Genomic DNA, 14,840 nt, shown 5'->3' with positions numbered 1-14,840 from the left:
AGTGAGAAAAACAGAAGCAAGAAAGGGGAAGCGAGATGTTGAGTAGTGAGATACAAGACAGAAAGAAGATGGAGGTAGGAAGATGGATGAAAGAAGAAGGAAGCTGGAGAAAAGTAAAAGAAAGAAGGAAGAAAGAAGCATAAAGAAGTAACAAGAACAAAGGAAATAAAATCTATAAGGAAGAAGGAAGAATAAAGAATGAAACAGGTAGAATGAAGAAGGAAGAATTATCTATCTTATATGTATAAAACAAATTTGGCATTTGTACGACCGCGCATCACTCAAGAATAGACAGCCCAATTTTTGCTAATTTATATTCGTTTTCTTCTTCTATTTACGAGGAAAAATGTTATGATGAAACTGGAATCCTTTGAAAATCAAAACTCAATCTTCTCGATGGAATGGTTTTTCGTACAATTTGCATGAAATTTTCATCTTTTGATCATCTATATACATGAAATAAAGTTTGCATTTGTACAATCTGCATCACTCAAGGATAAACAGCCCAATTTTTGCTAATTTGTATTCGTTTTTTTCTTCTTTTTACGAGGAAAAATGTTAATATGGAACTGGAATTCTTTGAAAATCAAAATTCAATCTTCTTGATTAAATGGTTTCTTGGTTGTCTGTATAAAGAATAAAATGTAAAAAAATAGCAAATAATGCTTAAGAACCGATTTGTTTCCTAGATGAATTGTGTACGCAAAAAAATGTATAAGTAAGCTAGTTATTTATAATTTTCCATTCCAGCATCTTACTTTTCACTTCTCACTTGTTACATCTCATTTATCACTTTTCACGTCTAACGTCTCACTTCTTACTTCGCACTTCTTTCTACTCATTTCTCACTTCTTTCTTTTACGAGACGAGCCAGCCTCGGGCTGAAAGTCTCGATAATAAAGACAAAAAAAATCTTTCTTTTCACTTTCACTTTTCATTATTCACTTCTCACTCCTCACTTTACACTTCTCACTTGTCATCTCACTTCTACCTACTTACGTCTCACTTCTTACTTCTCACTTTTCACTTCTCACTTCTCACCTTTCACTATTCACTTTTCACTTCTTACTTGTCACTTGTCACTTTTTACTTTTCACTTTTCCCTATTCACTTCCCACTACTTACTTCTAACTTCTTATTTCTCGCTTCTCACTTTTCATTTCTCTCTTCTAACTTCTCACTTTTCACTTCTTATTTTTTACTTTTCACTTCTCACTTCTTACGTCTTGATTCTTAAGAGATGTGGGAAATGTCTCATTCGCATTCCACACTTCTCACTGTATGTACAATCCATTTTTTTTATTTTAGCTCCGTTGTGCTTCTCTGTATTCCAACCTTTGGAATCAAGTTCAAAATTAATAAAATCATTTATGATATTAAGTTTATATTTATTTATTATTGAAACAGATTTTACGACCGTGATTGTGATGAATGATTTGTTTATCGGCTTTATCGGTCAGTTCTACTCAAAGTATGAGGGAGTAGATGTTGGATAGAATAGTTAGGAATAGGAGTACAATAGCAATTCCGAAAATCAAGATCAGAATCATAAAATTTGAAAACTCAGGTGCAGAATGAACGATGGATTAACATTGAGGATTGCGCAAGATAGTTGCTAAACTTTTTGAAAATTGTTAATCATAATCCTACGTCTTATAAAAACACAAAACATTATTTTTTATACACTGTGTCAGAAATCGGTCTAGCCTGAAGACGTTTTGCATCATTCGAGTTCTTACATCATCATTCAGCAGAATATCAGCAATTGATGATGATGATGTAATGATGATAAAGAAATTGACTTCTTGTGGTTAAAATTTGGCTTATAGCTAGCCGAAAATTAGTTAAAGGTTGTTTAGCAGAATTATTTTATTTTACTGAGTAGGGAAACCTAAAGTTGTTTACCTCTAGACCTTTAAAGAAATCCGATGGTGTTATTTTTTTTTATATTCTTAATAATGTGTTTTTTTACCGTTACATTAAGTTCAACACGGGAATCCGATGGTGTGAAAGATGCATTTATAGCCATAGTTTAGCTATAACATGCAATAAATGGTTCCAAAATATATGGAGGTCCTAATTGAGTTAGTTGCCCTACACGAACTGCTTGGATTTTGCCAAGCTGAAGAAAGAAAAGATGATTGTGTAGAATCGTGTATAAACAAACAAACGTTAAGGGGTAATTTACTAGGTTATTAACTTATTTATACTTTTTCGTTCCTATTTCTGCACTATCGGATCATTTAACCTTCTGTAGAAAAAAATAATACAAATAGCAGAACATATTCGCAGAATGAACTGAAAACAAACCCCCTTATTGCATGAATTTTATTGACATTCATTGGCGCCCAACAAAACATGGTCACCATGGCAACGGTCCGAAATCCCAATCAGGACAAAATTGTATCCCTTCGTGTTCAAAACAATCGCTTCGGAGTGAATGAAATCAACAGGTGCCATATGTTTGCACGCTGGATGCTTACACAACTACCAGTGCAACGACGACGGTGGGCAAGGAGACCCACTTTTCACAAGTCCTACACATCTCCTCTGCACTTGGTATCGTTCGTTCCATCGGTTCGCCTCCATTCATCCGCAATCGTACAGTTTACCATCACAGCGCGGCGCAACCGTTGTTGTTGTTGTGGTCGGTCGTAAAGGGCGGACGCGGCGCTCCGACAACGTTTGTGCAGCTGAGCGAGCTCCGGCTGGACGACGTCGTCTGCAATGCTGGTTCGTTGTACGATATTTTGTTGTCATCGGCCCACGTGCAGACGAGATTTTACGACAACGACTCCGTCCACACGTTTTGCGCTCTCGTACGCGCGATATCGCTGGCTGGCGTGCTTCTCAAAATACCTACTTGCTTATGGCTATAGCCAAGCGTTGTGTTCTGTTTTTTATTCGATGTCGTGCTTGGTCGTGCACGCTGCCGGTATATTGAGTTGTTAGCTTTCGGAGCCGGACGGAACATTAAATACCGAGCATTGAAATGGAAACCAAACGGAACCAGTAGGGGGATACCCTACAAAACGCATTCTTTGATTTGGAAGCGAAAAGTTTTTGCCTTTCTCGTATTTTTTTGTATATTGTCTTTACCAGTCTATGCCTCATATGATATAGGGGGAATGACGGCTTTGGCAGTTTTTGTTCTATTATTAAGACAAAAGACAAAAAAAGTGCTTGAAATTCACCATGAACAATTAAAACATTTCTTTCCAAATATTATACATACCTATCTGAAATTATTTAGGAATTGTTCAAACACTATATAGGAATTATTGTTCATTTCACGGCTACAAATGCATCTCATCTCAAAAGAAAAGCACTAAGCTCTAATTTTGTTTGTTCTTTTTATTGACACGCGTGCCTACTTCTTGACAAAATATCGCAAAAATAGAGGAAACCACTGACTTTCATTTCTTCAATTTCGATAGGATGAATAAGGGATCTATGAGATCAAGAACCGGAAACACAATATGGTGCATTTTCCCCTATATTTCTCGTCGTTCGCCGTTATTTACCTCCTTACGTGCTTTCTGAATTCAAGCACGCACGCATCAAATCTGGATCACCTATCCGGCCTCCCCCCCGTGGGGAATTGCATTTGCCACCACGACCGCCTCCAGCCACCCACATTCGTGCACCATCCGGTCGGCGCATAAGCCCGGAGAGTTTGGTTTTGTTTGTTTATAAACAAACCTGTTGTTTGGGAGGATTGCGTTCGTTGTGTACATGTTGCTGGCAAATGCGTTTGATAATAACGGATGGATTCCGGTCCGTTTTTGTCTGGTTTTACGGTTGCTTGTTTTTGGGCGGTTATTACAGGTTCATCTATCCTGCAATCAAGTGGGTTGCATCGAACGAGTCTAGCAGCGTGATGTTTGAGTTATGCAAAGGTTTATATGCAAATAGGATTGTAGTCGCGGGATTGAATATGTTATCACCTTCACAAATAAATAAAAATAACTTATCATAACACATTAGATTGGTCATCATACAAACTTGTGACATAACTCAACTCATCTTGAACGAGCTACTATCCGAAAAGGTCACATAGGCATACTATATTATCTATATACGTAATATAATATTTCGCATAATTATAATTAATTTTTATTTTGTTCAATTATTTTCAGTTTTTTTCTATTTTTATGGAAATATGTAACAGATGGAGCATATTTCAATTCAAAATTTAATGCAAATCTTTAAAGTTAGTTGATAAGAAGTTAAATAACAAATCATTTCTACTCTTGCTTAAAGGTAACCGAAATTCATGAATCGTTGAAATCGTCCCAAAATTAATTTTGGTGACGTAAACTTCTTCCACCTACTATATCGATTAACATTTCTTGCTGTGTCCGTTTTCACCGGGTTATTGTTTGGCATTCTGGCTGCCCGGTCCATCACAGCCGTCAGATTTTTGCAGTAATGGCGATGGGTTTCGCAACAGCTGATTCATTTTATCATGTTTCCACATATGAAAAACATCTTGGACTTGGATTTTTTTTGGATTAAATGCATTCTAATGAATCCAGGGACCGAAATTTGCTTAGCGATCGCACGCCGCATTTTTTGTAGATTTGGTATGGTTTTGATCAACTTTGCGGGGATTCTACGGAAGTATAATTTATAGTTTTGATTTAGATTTCGCTAATTTCTATATTTAATACAATGCTAACATCCCATACTATATATTATTCTTTGTATAAGATTACTAAAAATGTATCCAGCATGTTATTTCAAATCGAAGCATTTTTTGTTAGAACTCACGATTACTATTCGATCAAAATGTCATTTACTGAGTGTTGTTCGCGTTTATCACAAATAATATTTCAATCAGGCTATCCACCTATTATAAAAGGTCGAACGTGAGAAATGGGCGAAGGCGGTTCCGGAAGAGTGATCAATCCATTGAATCATTAGAGATTTATCATGCGACGGTTCAGATTATTTCAGCTTCCAAGAACGAAGAAAGACATCCGATGGCCACGGAACAGGTTTCCCATCTGTCAGACAAGGTTTGGTAAACCGTACTGTAAAAGTACACGATGTTGGATGAGATGTAGGTAATTCTCTTGCGTCTCAGAAAAAGTCCGATTAGGAGATTTTCAATAGCTATTTCAGTTCAGCGAACTTTATATCAGAAATCAGCACATCACACAAATTCAATGAATTTGAGCATGCTGGGTAAAAACATATTCGCACCAACCAAGCTATGCTTGTAAAAATGCCTTATTTTCCTGCCACTCGTATTCGATAACAATACTTTGCAACTAGGTAGTTCTTTGCGAGTCTGCGAATTTTGGTTTGAATAAAATTAATCATATTGAAACTATCGAAATTTCTTTTTCGCCCAACGACTATGAGTATGATAATGTTTTGGAATACAACATAGTAAACTAGGTTAAGCAGTGTAAAGTGGCAAATAGTTTGAGAAAATGAAAAAAATGTCAAAACAGCTGTTACAACGTTTTGCTATTTTTAATAATTTCAATCCCATTAAAGGGAAAATGACATCGTAACAACGATAAAAAACCCAAATAAATATGTCTGAGATTATTATGCATTTTTCCAGACTATTTAATTGAAATTGGAGTGAATCAACTTCGAGTCCATGATATTTTTCAGGGTCGAAGAAGGTTGGACGCCTCAAAAAGTACTGATCCTAAGGGAATCCCTCCTTTATTTATGATTATTAATATGACACTGGAATCATGAAAATTTCCAAATAAATGGAAAAAAATATTTCAGATACCTATTTTATTTTCAAATCTGGCTAGAAAACAGACACAGGTATTCATCGTTATCTCTTGTTATTCCATGACTTTTAATGTCATTGTGGATGAAAAAGATTTCAACGAGTAAACAATCTGAATTTTAGAGGTGCGCGAATTCTTTAAAGGGGTTCCATCTTACACCAATCATTTTGAATTTGTTGATTATATGCTGAATACAGTGAATAAAGGGAACTACGCTGAAGTTCTTTATATGAATTTTAGCAAAGCATTTGATTGCATATTACCAATTAGACCTGTGCGTGGTTTCAAATTTTATCGGCGGCGGTTTGATAGATCACTTTCTGCCAGCGGCGTCATGGGTTGGCGTTCCTTCAGGATTTCCTCCGGAAGTTCCTCCAGAAATTCCCCCGCAAGTTTCACCAGAAATTCCTCCGGAAGATCCTCCATGAATTACTCTGGAAGTTCATCCAAAAATTACTCCGGTTCCTCTAGAAATTGAATTGAATTTTTCATAAATTATTTCCAGATTTTTTTGTAGGAATATCCGGAAAAGTTCCTCAAAGATTTCATGAAACAATTTCTGGTAGATTTCTTGAAGAAATTTCCAAAGAAATTAGCAAAATAACTTCTTTAATTTCTTTGGTTTGAATTATTAATTTGAATTATTTTTTGGATGAATTATTTAAATTTTCGATGTAGTATGGATCTCTCAATGAACTTGAGTTTCAAATATTTTCAATAAAAATTTCAAGAGTCCTTCAATCGATGTGGTAAAAACTTCTCGGTGGTATGGGCAATTTTCTTACAGCGGCGCGCCGATTCATTTTTGACGGCTACTGCGTGGCGCGGCGGCGCACAGGTTTATCAATGTTTTTTTTTAATTGAATAAAACAGGAATTGAGGCTGTATGCGTTAACATGTTTCGGTCTGGGCAAGAAACCAAAGTAACATTTTAAGTTTTATAACGCTCTTGAAGACCATAATTTACTCTTGAAGAGTGTTATAAAACCATCATGAAACCAAAATGTTACTAGGGAAGTGGTATGAATGGCGTGGGCTCAGTTTTTTGGCCGATTTCAAGAAAGAAGTGTCAGCATGTCTTTCTACATGCACTAATTTTACCATAGTGTCCATCCGGTCGAATTTAGCGAGCGGAGAGTCCTGAGTCAGGTGCGATAAAAAACGGGTCATTTTTAAAACTAATAATGCCCACCACATGGACGTAAATGTGCTCGTGTCTTGTCGTGTGGTAAGATACGCGGCTACAAGTCTACACTGTGCTGAAGGTAGCTGGGCTCGAATCCGGTCTAGGAAATTTTCAGGTTGGTTTGTCAATTAGGTTTGTCTTTCAAAATTATAAATTTTGTTATGTCGCATGCTTAGGTTTCAAATTAGATGAAAAGTGTTCAGTACAGACCTGTTCGCCGCCGTCGGTGGTTTTACTCTCGCCGCTGCTGCCGACGATTTTGGGTCGGCGCGCCGCCGATCATAATTTTGCCACGAAATACGTATCTGTAAAGCAATACAACGTGGTGGAATTAATTGGAATACTACTAAACTCGTCTTATGACAATTTATAAATCATGTTAAGCTGGAACTCGTCAGAATTCAATTTCAAATCTAAGAGCTAAGTCGGTGCTGTGACATACATTGTCTTGGTTAATAAATAAGTTGGTTGATTAGATTGAGCGTTTGAATGATGTTTTATCTAGTAAAATAATTCATGCATTGTTTAACTGCTTTTTGGAAATCGTCTCAGCCATGGCCTCATTCAGTTAAGCACATAAACTTGTAGGTGACTCACAAAATATGGTTGTTGTGGTACATAAGCATTTGTTAGGGCCTGGATACATGCCCAAAGCGCCCCCCAATTCTTATAGGATCTGGCATTGGTGTTGGCAAAGCATTGCAGCTTACTAATTTTAAGTTTAGTAGCACATTCATTACCTTGACAATATTTACTTTTTTATTTATTAAAATCAACCAGGCCAGTTTTCTTTGCTTTTAGATTTGTGCTATTAGGAGAGTCGACTTATTTGGTAATCAAATAATCAAATTCCTACTGTGAATGCTTTCCCAGTTTTTTTTTGTCCTGGGTAACTAATTTTTATTTTGAAATAATATTTTGAACATAATTGACAAAACCATTTAGTATATAGCGAGCATCAGTTTAAAACGCTTCTTATTTTCATATAAACTGCTACTAAAATACAGAACTGGGATGTTGTCGCCTCGCCGCTTAGTATTTAGTAAAATTATTTAGTTGAAACGTCAGGCAGTTTCAAACATTACGAAATTTTAATATTATTTTATTGTCTACTTTATTGTAAAAGCTCTAGGAAATGTTTCTTCAAAACTTGCAATTTCTGGAATGGAATTTCTGAGAATATTTGAAGAAGTATCGTTTCGTAATTCATTTATGATTTCCTTCGGAATTTCCTTCGCGGATTCCTTCGGAAAATACTCCAGAAATTACTTCGGAAATAAATCAAGAAATTCCTCCAGACATTCCTTCAAAAAGTTTCCTTTTAAAAACCTTAGAAAATTATTTCAGGAATTCTTCCGGAAATTTCTTTATGTATTTCTTCGAAAATTCCTCACGAAATTTCTCCAAAGATTACTTCAGAATTTCCGTTACCGATTTCTTCAGAAAATCCTTTAGGAATCTCATTCATGATTCTTTAAGGAATGCATACGAAATTGAATTCCTACAAAAATTCCATTTAATTCCTTTGGAAGCTGCTTAAAGAATTCCTTCGGAAGTTTATTTAGCAATTCCTCCGGAAATTTCTTAAGAAATTACGTTAGAAGTTTCTTCAAAAAAATGCATATGAAATCCTTTATTTTTTTAAAGCAATACCTTTAGAAATTCCAGCAATTCCTTTAAAACATTTTCCAGAGTTTTCTTTCCAGAACTTCCTGCAGGAATTCCTTCGAAAATGCCGTTCTGAGTTCTTTCCGAAAATCTTTCAGTAAAACATTATTTTTTTCAACAATTCAAGACAAAATTTTCAAAACGACTTATCTGCTTTTGTAAACAAAGATTCAAACGACGATTTGACGAATCTGATTGCTCTCCCACGCAAACCAACACCATCATTAGGTAGGTGAAGGATTCCGCTACCTGTTGATGGTGTTGGTTTGCGTGGGAGAGCTATCAGATTCGTCAATTCGTCGTTTGAATCTTTGTTTACAAAAGCAGATAAGTCGTTTTGAAAATTTTGTCTTGAATTCTTTCTGAAAGTCTTTTAGTGTTTATGCTAGAAATTCTTTCAAAAATTTTATTAAAAATAGAAGTAATTTTTAGATTTTTTGAGGAAAAAAGATCTGGAGAAGTTCTCAAATGAATTCTTGGAGGAGTTTTTGAAGCAATTCATAGAGGGTTCTGTGTAGGAATTTTCAAATAAATTTTTGAAGGCATTTCCAAAAGAGAACCTGAAAGTATATCGAAAATAATTCCAGAAAGAACTGGTTAAAGAGTTTTTGAAGGTATTTCTAAAATACTTCAAAAAAAACTTCTCAAGCAATTTCCAGAGGAGTCCATAAACAAATTTCTGAAGAAATTTTTGAATGAATTCCTAATACAATTTCAAAGGAAATGCCTACTGGTATATTTCCCCAGGAATTCCTTCAGATTTTTTTTCCAGTAATCTATTCACAATTTCCTCCAGAAATTCTTTTGGAGATTCGTCCGGTAATTCCCTCGGAAATTGCTCCACAAAAACTCCTCCGGAAACGAATTCCAGAAAGTATTTCAGAAATTCTTTCAGGTATCTCTTGGAACTTCCCTCAGAAATTAGTTTAGAATTTCCCTCACGTATTCCTCTAGAAATTTGTATAGGAAATTCTTGGGAATTTCGTTAAGGTATTCTTCAAAAAAACCTTCAGAAATACTTCTAAGAACTTTTTTGGAATTCCAGGCAAAGTTCTAGGATGAAAAAAAGCAAACTCAAAGCAACTTTGTTCAGACTTTGTTCAAAAATTCCTTGGGATTTCTTCGGAAAATCTGCTGATTTTTTTAGGAAATGCTACAAATTTAACCCTTACGTTACCGACAGGGTACCCGGGTACCCACAGACTTAAAATGATCATAACATTGTCAGTTTTTCACCGATTTCGACGATTTTGGTTGCTACGGATGCAGGAACTTACCCGCTATTCGATACATGTTACAGAGAACCGATTCGGATTACCTGGTAACCGGAATTCCGGATTAACTGGGCCAAGTCCCAAAGTATGTGTGAATTGAAGATATATATTCAACCAAATGAAGATTTCTTGCGTGATGATTAATAAACTTCGTTAGAAATTTAAAGAATATAACTTAACTACGTTACGGGACCATTTTATGAATTAATCCCGGAACGGTTATTCCGGAAACAGGTTCCCGTTGGGCCTAAAGTGGCCACAAACTTATTCTGAAGAAACCCTGGCAATATGGGTATCAAAATTCATGAAATTGTTTCGGAAGCATGATCTGATAAGTAATTGAACCATTGGATGGTTTGACAACGGACCGGTCATCCTGGAACAGGTTCCCGTGGGGCCTAAAGTGGCCACAAACTTATTCTGAAAAAAACCATGGCAATATGGGTATCAAAATTCATGAAATTGTATCGGAAGCATGATCTTATAAGTAATTGGACCATAGGATGGTTTGAAAACGGGCCGGTCATCCTGGAACAGGTTCTCGTGGGGCCTAAAGTGGCCACAAACTCATTCTGAAGAAGCCCTGGCAATATGGGTATCAAAATTCATGAAATTGTTTCGGAAGCATGATCTGATAAGTAATTGGACCATTGGATGGTTTGACAACGGACCGGTCATCCTGGAACAGGTTGCCGGAGGGGAGGGCCTAAAGTGATCATTAATTCATTTGGTAGAATCCCTGGCAATATGGGTATCAATATTCTTGGAATTGTTCCGGAAACATGTTTTCCATGTAGTTGAGACCATAGGATGGATATCAACCGGAATGGTCTTTTTGGAACAGGTTCCCGGAGGGCCTACAGTGACCATAAATTCATTTGGGAGAATCCCTGGCAATATGGGTATATATCCAATCTATGGTCTCAAGTACATGGAAAACATGTTTCCGGAACAATTCCAAAAATTGTGATACCCATATTGCCAGGGTTTATTCTGAATGAGTGTTTGGCCCCTACGGATGCTCGGGGAACCTATTCCACCGGTTGATATCCATCCTATGGTGTTAACTACATGGAAAATATGTTTCCAGAACAATTCCAAGAATTTTGATACCCATATTGTTAGGGTTTATTCTAAATGAATTTTTGGCCACTACGGGCCCTCCGGGAACCTGTTACAGAATGACCGTTCCGGTTCATATCCATCCTATGGTCTGAACTACATGAATAACATGTCTCCGGAAAAATTCCAAGAATTTTGATACCCATATTGCCAGGGTTTTCTCTAAATGAGTTTTTGGCCACTACGGGCCCTCCGGGAACCTGTTACAGAATGACCGTTCCGGTTCATATCCATCCTATGGACTGAACTACATGAATAACATGTCTCCGGAAAAAATCCAAGAATTTTGATACCCATATTGCCAGGGTTTATTCTAAGTGAGTTTTTGGCCACTACGGGCCCTCCGGGAACCTGTTCCAGAATGACCGTTCCGGTTCATATCAATCCTATGGTCTCAACTACATGGAAATTATGTTTGCGGAACAATTCCAAGGATTTTGAAACCCATATTCCCAGGGTTTATTCTAAATGAGTTTTTGGACACTACCGGCCCTCCGGGAACCTGTTACAGAATGACCGTTCCATTCCATATCCATCCTATGGTCTCAACTACATGGAAATTATGTTTCCGGAACAATTCCAAGAATTTTGATACCCATATTGCCAGGGTTTATTCTAAATAAGTTTTTGGCCACTATGGGCCTTTCGGGCCCTCCGGGAACCTGTTCCAGAATGACCATTCCGGTTCATATCCATCCTATGATCTCAACTACATGGAAAACATGTTTTCGGAACAATTCCAAGAATTTTGATACCCATATTGCTAGGGTTTATTCAAAATGAGTTTTGGCCACTACGGGCCCTCCGGGAACCTGTTCCAGAATGACCGTTCCGGTTCATATCCATCCTATGGTTTCAACTATATGAATCACATGTTCCCGAAACAATTTCAAGAATTTTGATACCCATATTGCCAGGAATGAATTTGCGGCCACTATAGGGCCCACGGGAACCTATTCCGGGATGTCCGTTCCGAGTCCATATGATCACGTGGTCCTAATACGTTGGGAAGTCATAATCCTCGAATTTTCTGTGAAACTGGTAGCTCAGGGCACGAGAAATCATCATTACGGGGTAAAAATATTCAGAAGCCCCTCCCCCAGCCCCCCCTTACTGGATTTTTATTTTCGTACCACCCAAACCTTAATTTTGCCGAGTTTGAAGATGTCACGGAGTTTCAATTTCCTGCGATGTTCAGAACCCTAAAAAAATTTCACTTGAAAACGAAAAAGGTACCCGGGTACCCTGTCGGTAACAAAAGGGTTAATAAATGTTGAAATTTTTCAATATATTCTTCCAAAAATTAGAAGAAGGGTTTCTAAGAACTATGTCAGAAATTTACTCAAGAATCTTTTCTGAACTTCCTCCAGGAATTCTTCAGGAAATTCCTTTGTAATTGCTTCAGGAACTCCTTAGCCAATTCTATCAGGAATTGCTTCGTAAAATGCTTTAGAAATTCTTTCAAAATTCCCTTCGGATATACCTTCCAGAAATTCATCGCAAATTTCTTTTAAAATAGGGTCGGTGTACCAATTGTCGCCATAGATAAGAACAACTATTTTTCTAAAAATAACTAAAAGGCATGTGGGTAGACTTTATATATCAAGCGAAAGGTTTTACTTCCTGCTCCTTAAAACAGCTGTGAAAACCACGATAAAATTTGTTATTATCCTCAAAATTGATTAATCCATAATAGGAACGCATGCACCAGTTGTGGCACTATTCTTAATTTTCGTTCCTTATTTGGCAAATCCCATTGTTTTCTTATGACACTGGCCAAATTGGGACAACTGGTGCAAAGGACGTTAAAAATTAAGTTTGCCGGAAATGCCTTTAAAAACTCTTTCCGATATTGCTTTAAGAATTCCCTCGGAAAGTCCTTTAGGACTCCCTTCGAAAATTCTTCAAGGAAATCGGAAAATATTTCATTCCTTAATAAATTTCCGAATGAATTTCAGCAGGAATATTGTATGACTACATTAAATCTATATGAATTTCCATAGAAATTCTCATAGGATTTTACCTTGGCGAGCTCGGTGGTTTAGTGGCTTTTGCTTCTGCCATATAAGTAGGAGATCGTGGGTTCAATCCCAGACTCGTTTCTTTCCTACTTTGTATTTCTATTTTAGTTTTTTTTTCTGTGTTTCACGTTCTACCAAAACGATTCCTAGTGTTATATCTTTCACAAGTAAAACGACAGGAGTGTATCAAAATCCTTAATTGGAAATATATTTTGAAAAAAGTTATTAACAAACTAGTCCTGTCACACCGTAATCTGCCGAATGTGACTATCGAATGATGATCGGAAAACGTATAATACACCCGATTCATTTTTTTACACGGGGGATGCGTTCCGTGTAAAAAAAAGTTTTCAGTTCAAAATTCGAAAATCCGTGTAAAAAAAGTTTTATGATTTCTCGACGAATCATGAAAAATGGAGCAACTTTGCAAAAATTTTGTATGGGATTTTTTTTACACGGCCGTGAATCCATAAATCCGCGTTAAAATTTTTTTTTTTTAACCACACCGGTTCACGCCACTGTCGCTGTCGAGAGGAACAGGTTCTCGGAACATAGGGAACCGGGTTCTGATTATCTAGGACAGACTTTTGACATGGGACATCTATGATTGAGCACATTTGCATCAACATTGTGAGATTTTTTTTAGTTCGATTTTAGTCCGATCAAGGATCCTTTCGGGTTGGAAACTTTCTCGGCGCCATGGGCATAGTGTATCCATTGTACTTGCCACACAAGATACATACTCATGCAATGACGGACATAGAAAAGCTTTCAATTAATAACTGAGGAAATGCTAATAGAATTGTTGAAGTTGAAAAGCTGGTCAAGTTCCAGTTGGAATGTAGAGCCATTGAAGAAAAAGATATTTAACTGATCGCCACTTATCTATACAAATCATCAAAACCAATTTAAGTTACTTCAGGCGTCCCGCGGGGCTCTCTTTGAGACATCTATTATTCGTAAAGGTTGTCCATTAACCAAATTGACTAAATCAATATTAAAATATCCAACGTAGGAGAAAGTAAATAAAAAATCTATTGAAGTTTGTTTCATTGTTTAATAATTTATTCAAAGATTTATCGAAAAGGATAATTTAATTCGATTTTCAAAATCGATTTTCTAGAAAAGTTAAACTGAGAATATAGAAAACGTATAACCATCTTAATGGAAGACGACACTCTGCTTCCTTACACAGCTTACCAAAACTATGTTTAAGTACCATTGTACCATGCATGAAAAAATACAATAAACCGAAAACAGACGCGACATCGAACGAGTAAGTGATGACGGGAGAATGCCCGTCTGTATGCCTATGTGACCATTTATGTCGGCTCGATTACCATAAAACAAGGGAGAAAGAGAAGCTTCGTTTACATAGTTCTTCATATTCAGTGCTCACCCGCATGAAAAGCCGGCTCAAGTGTCACCACGTTGCGACGGTTTATTTCAACACTTCTTTTTCTGACGAAACTAGCAAAGGAACTATAGCCATAAAGATAAAAATGCAATACAGTCGTAGAATTAGAGCCAAATTGTGATGGTTATTTGCTGGGACGCGATCCCGCGTGTGCCTTCATCAAAACATAATAATCGTTTCTGGGCGAAATTAACTGGTCCCAAAGCAACAACGCAGGGCTTATTGTCATTCTGGGCCACGATGCTTCCGAGCCGTAGATGCAAGTGGAACGAACGAAGCTTCTCTGGCTCCCAGAGGTATTTCGGGGACCGACCGGGTAGAAGCGCAGTTTAATTTATTCAACGTGTTGATGTCACAGTCCGATTAAGCAGAGCAATGAGACGAATGCTT

General features: G+C 36.9%; 1 protein-coding gene across 1 annotated transcript in view; it reads left to right on the top strand.

The window, feature by feature from the left end:
- LOC134225076 (cell adhesion molecule Dscam2) overlaps positions 1-14,840 on the top strand; it is a 246,615-nt gene that overhangs the window by 55,305 nt on the left and 176,470 nt on the right. The window lies entirely within an intron of this gene.

This window comes from Armigeres subalbatus, chromosome 3, assembly GCF_024139115.2.
Source record: "Armigeres subalbatus isolate Guangzhou_Male chromosome 3, GZ_Asu_2, whole genome shotgun sequence".
NCBI lineage: Eukaryota > Metazoa > Arthropoda > Insecta > Diptera > Culicidae > Armigeres > Armigeres subalbatus.
The sequence above is the reverse complement of the archived record's forward strand: the minus strand, read 5'-3'. Positions and strand labels throughout refer to the sequence as shown.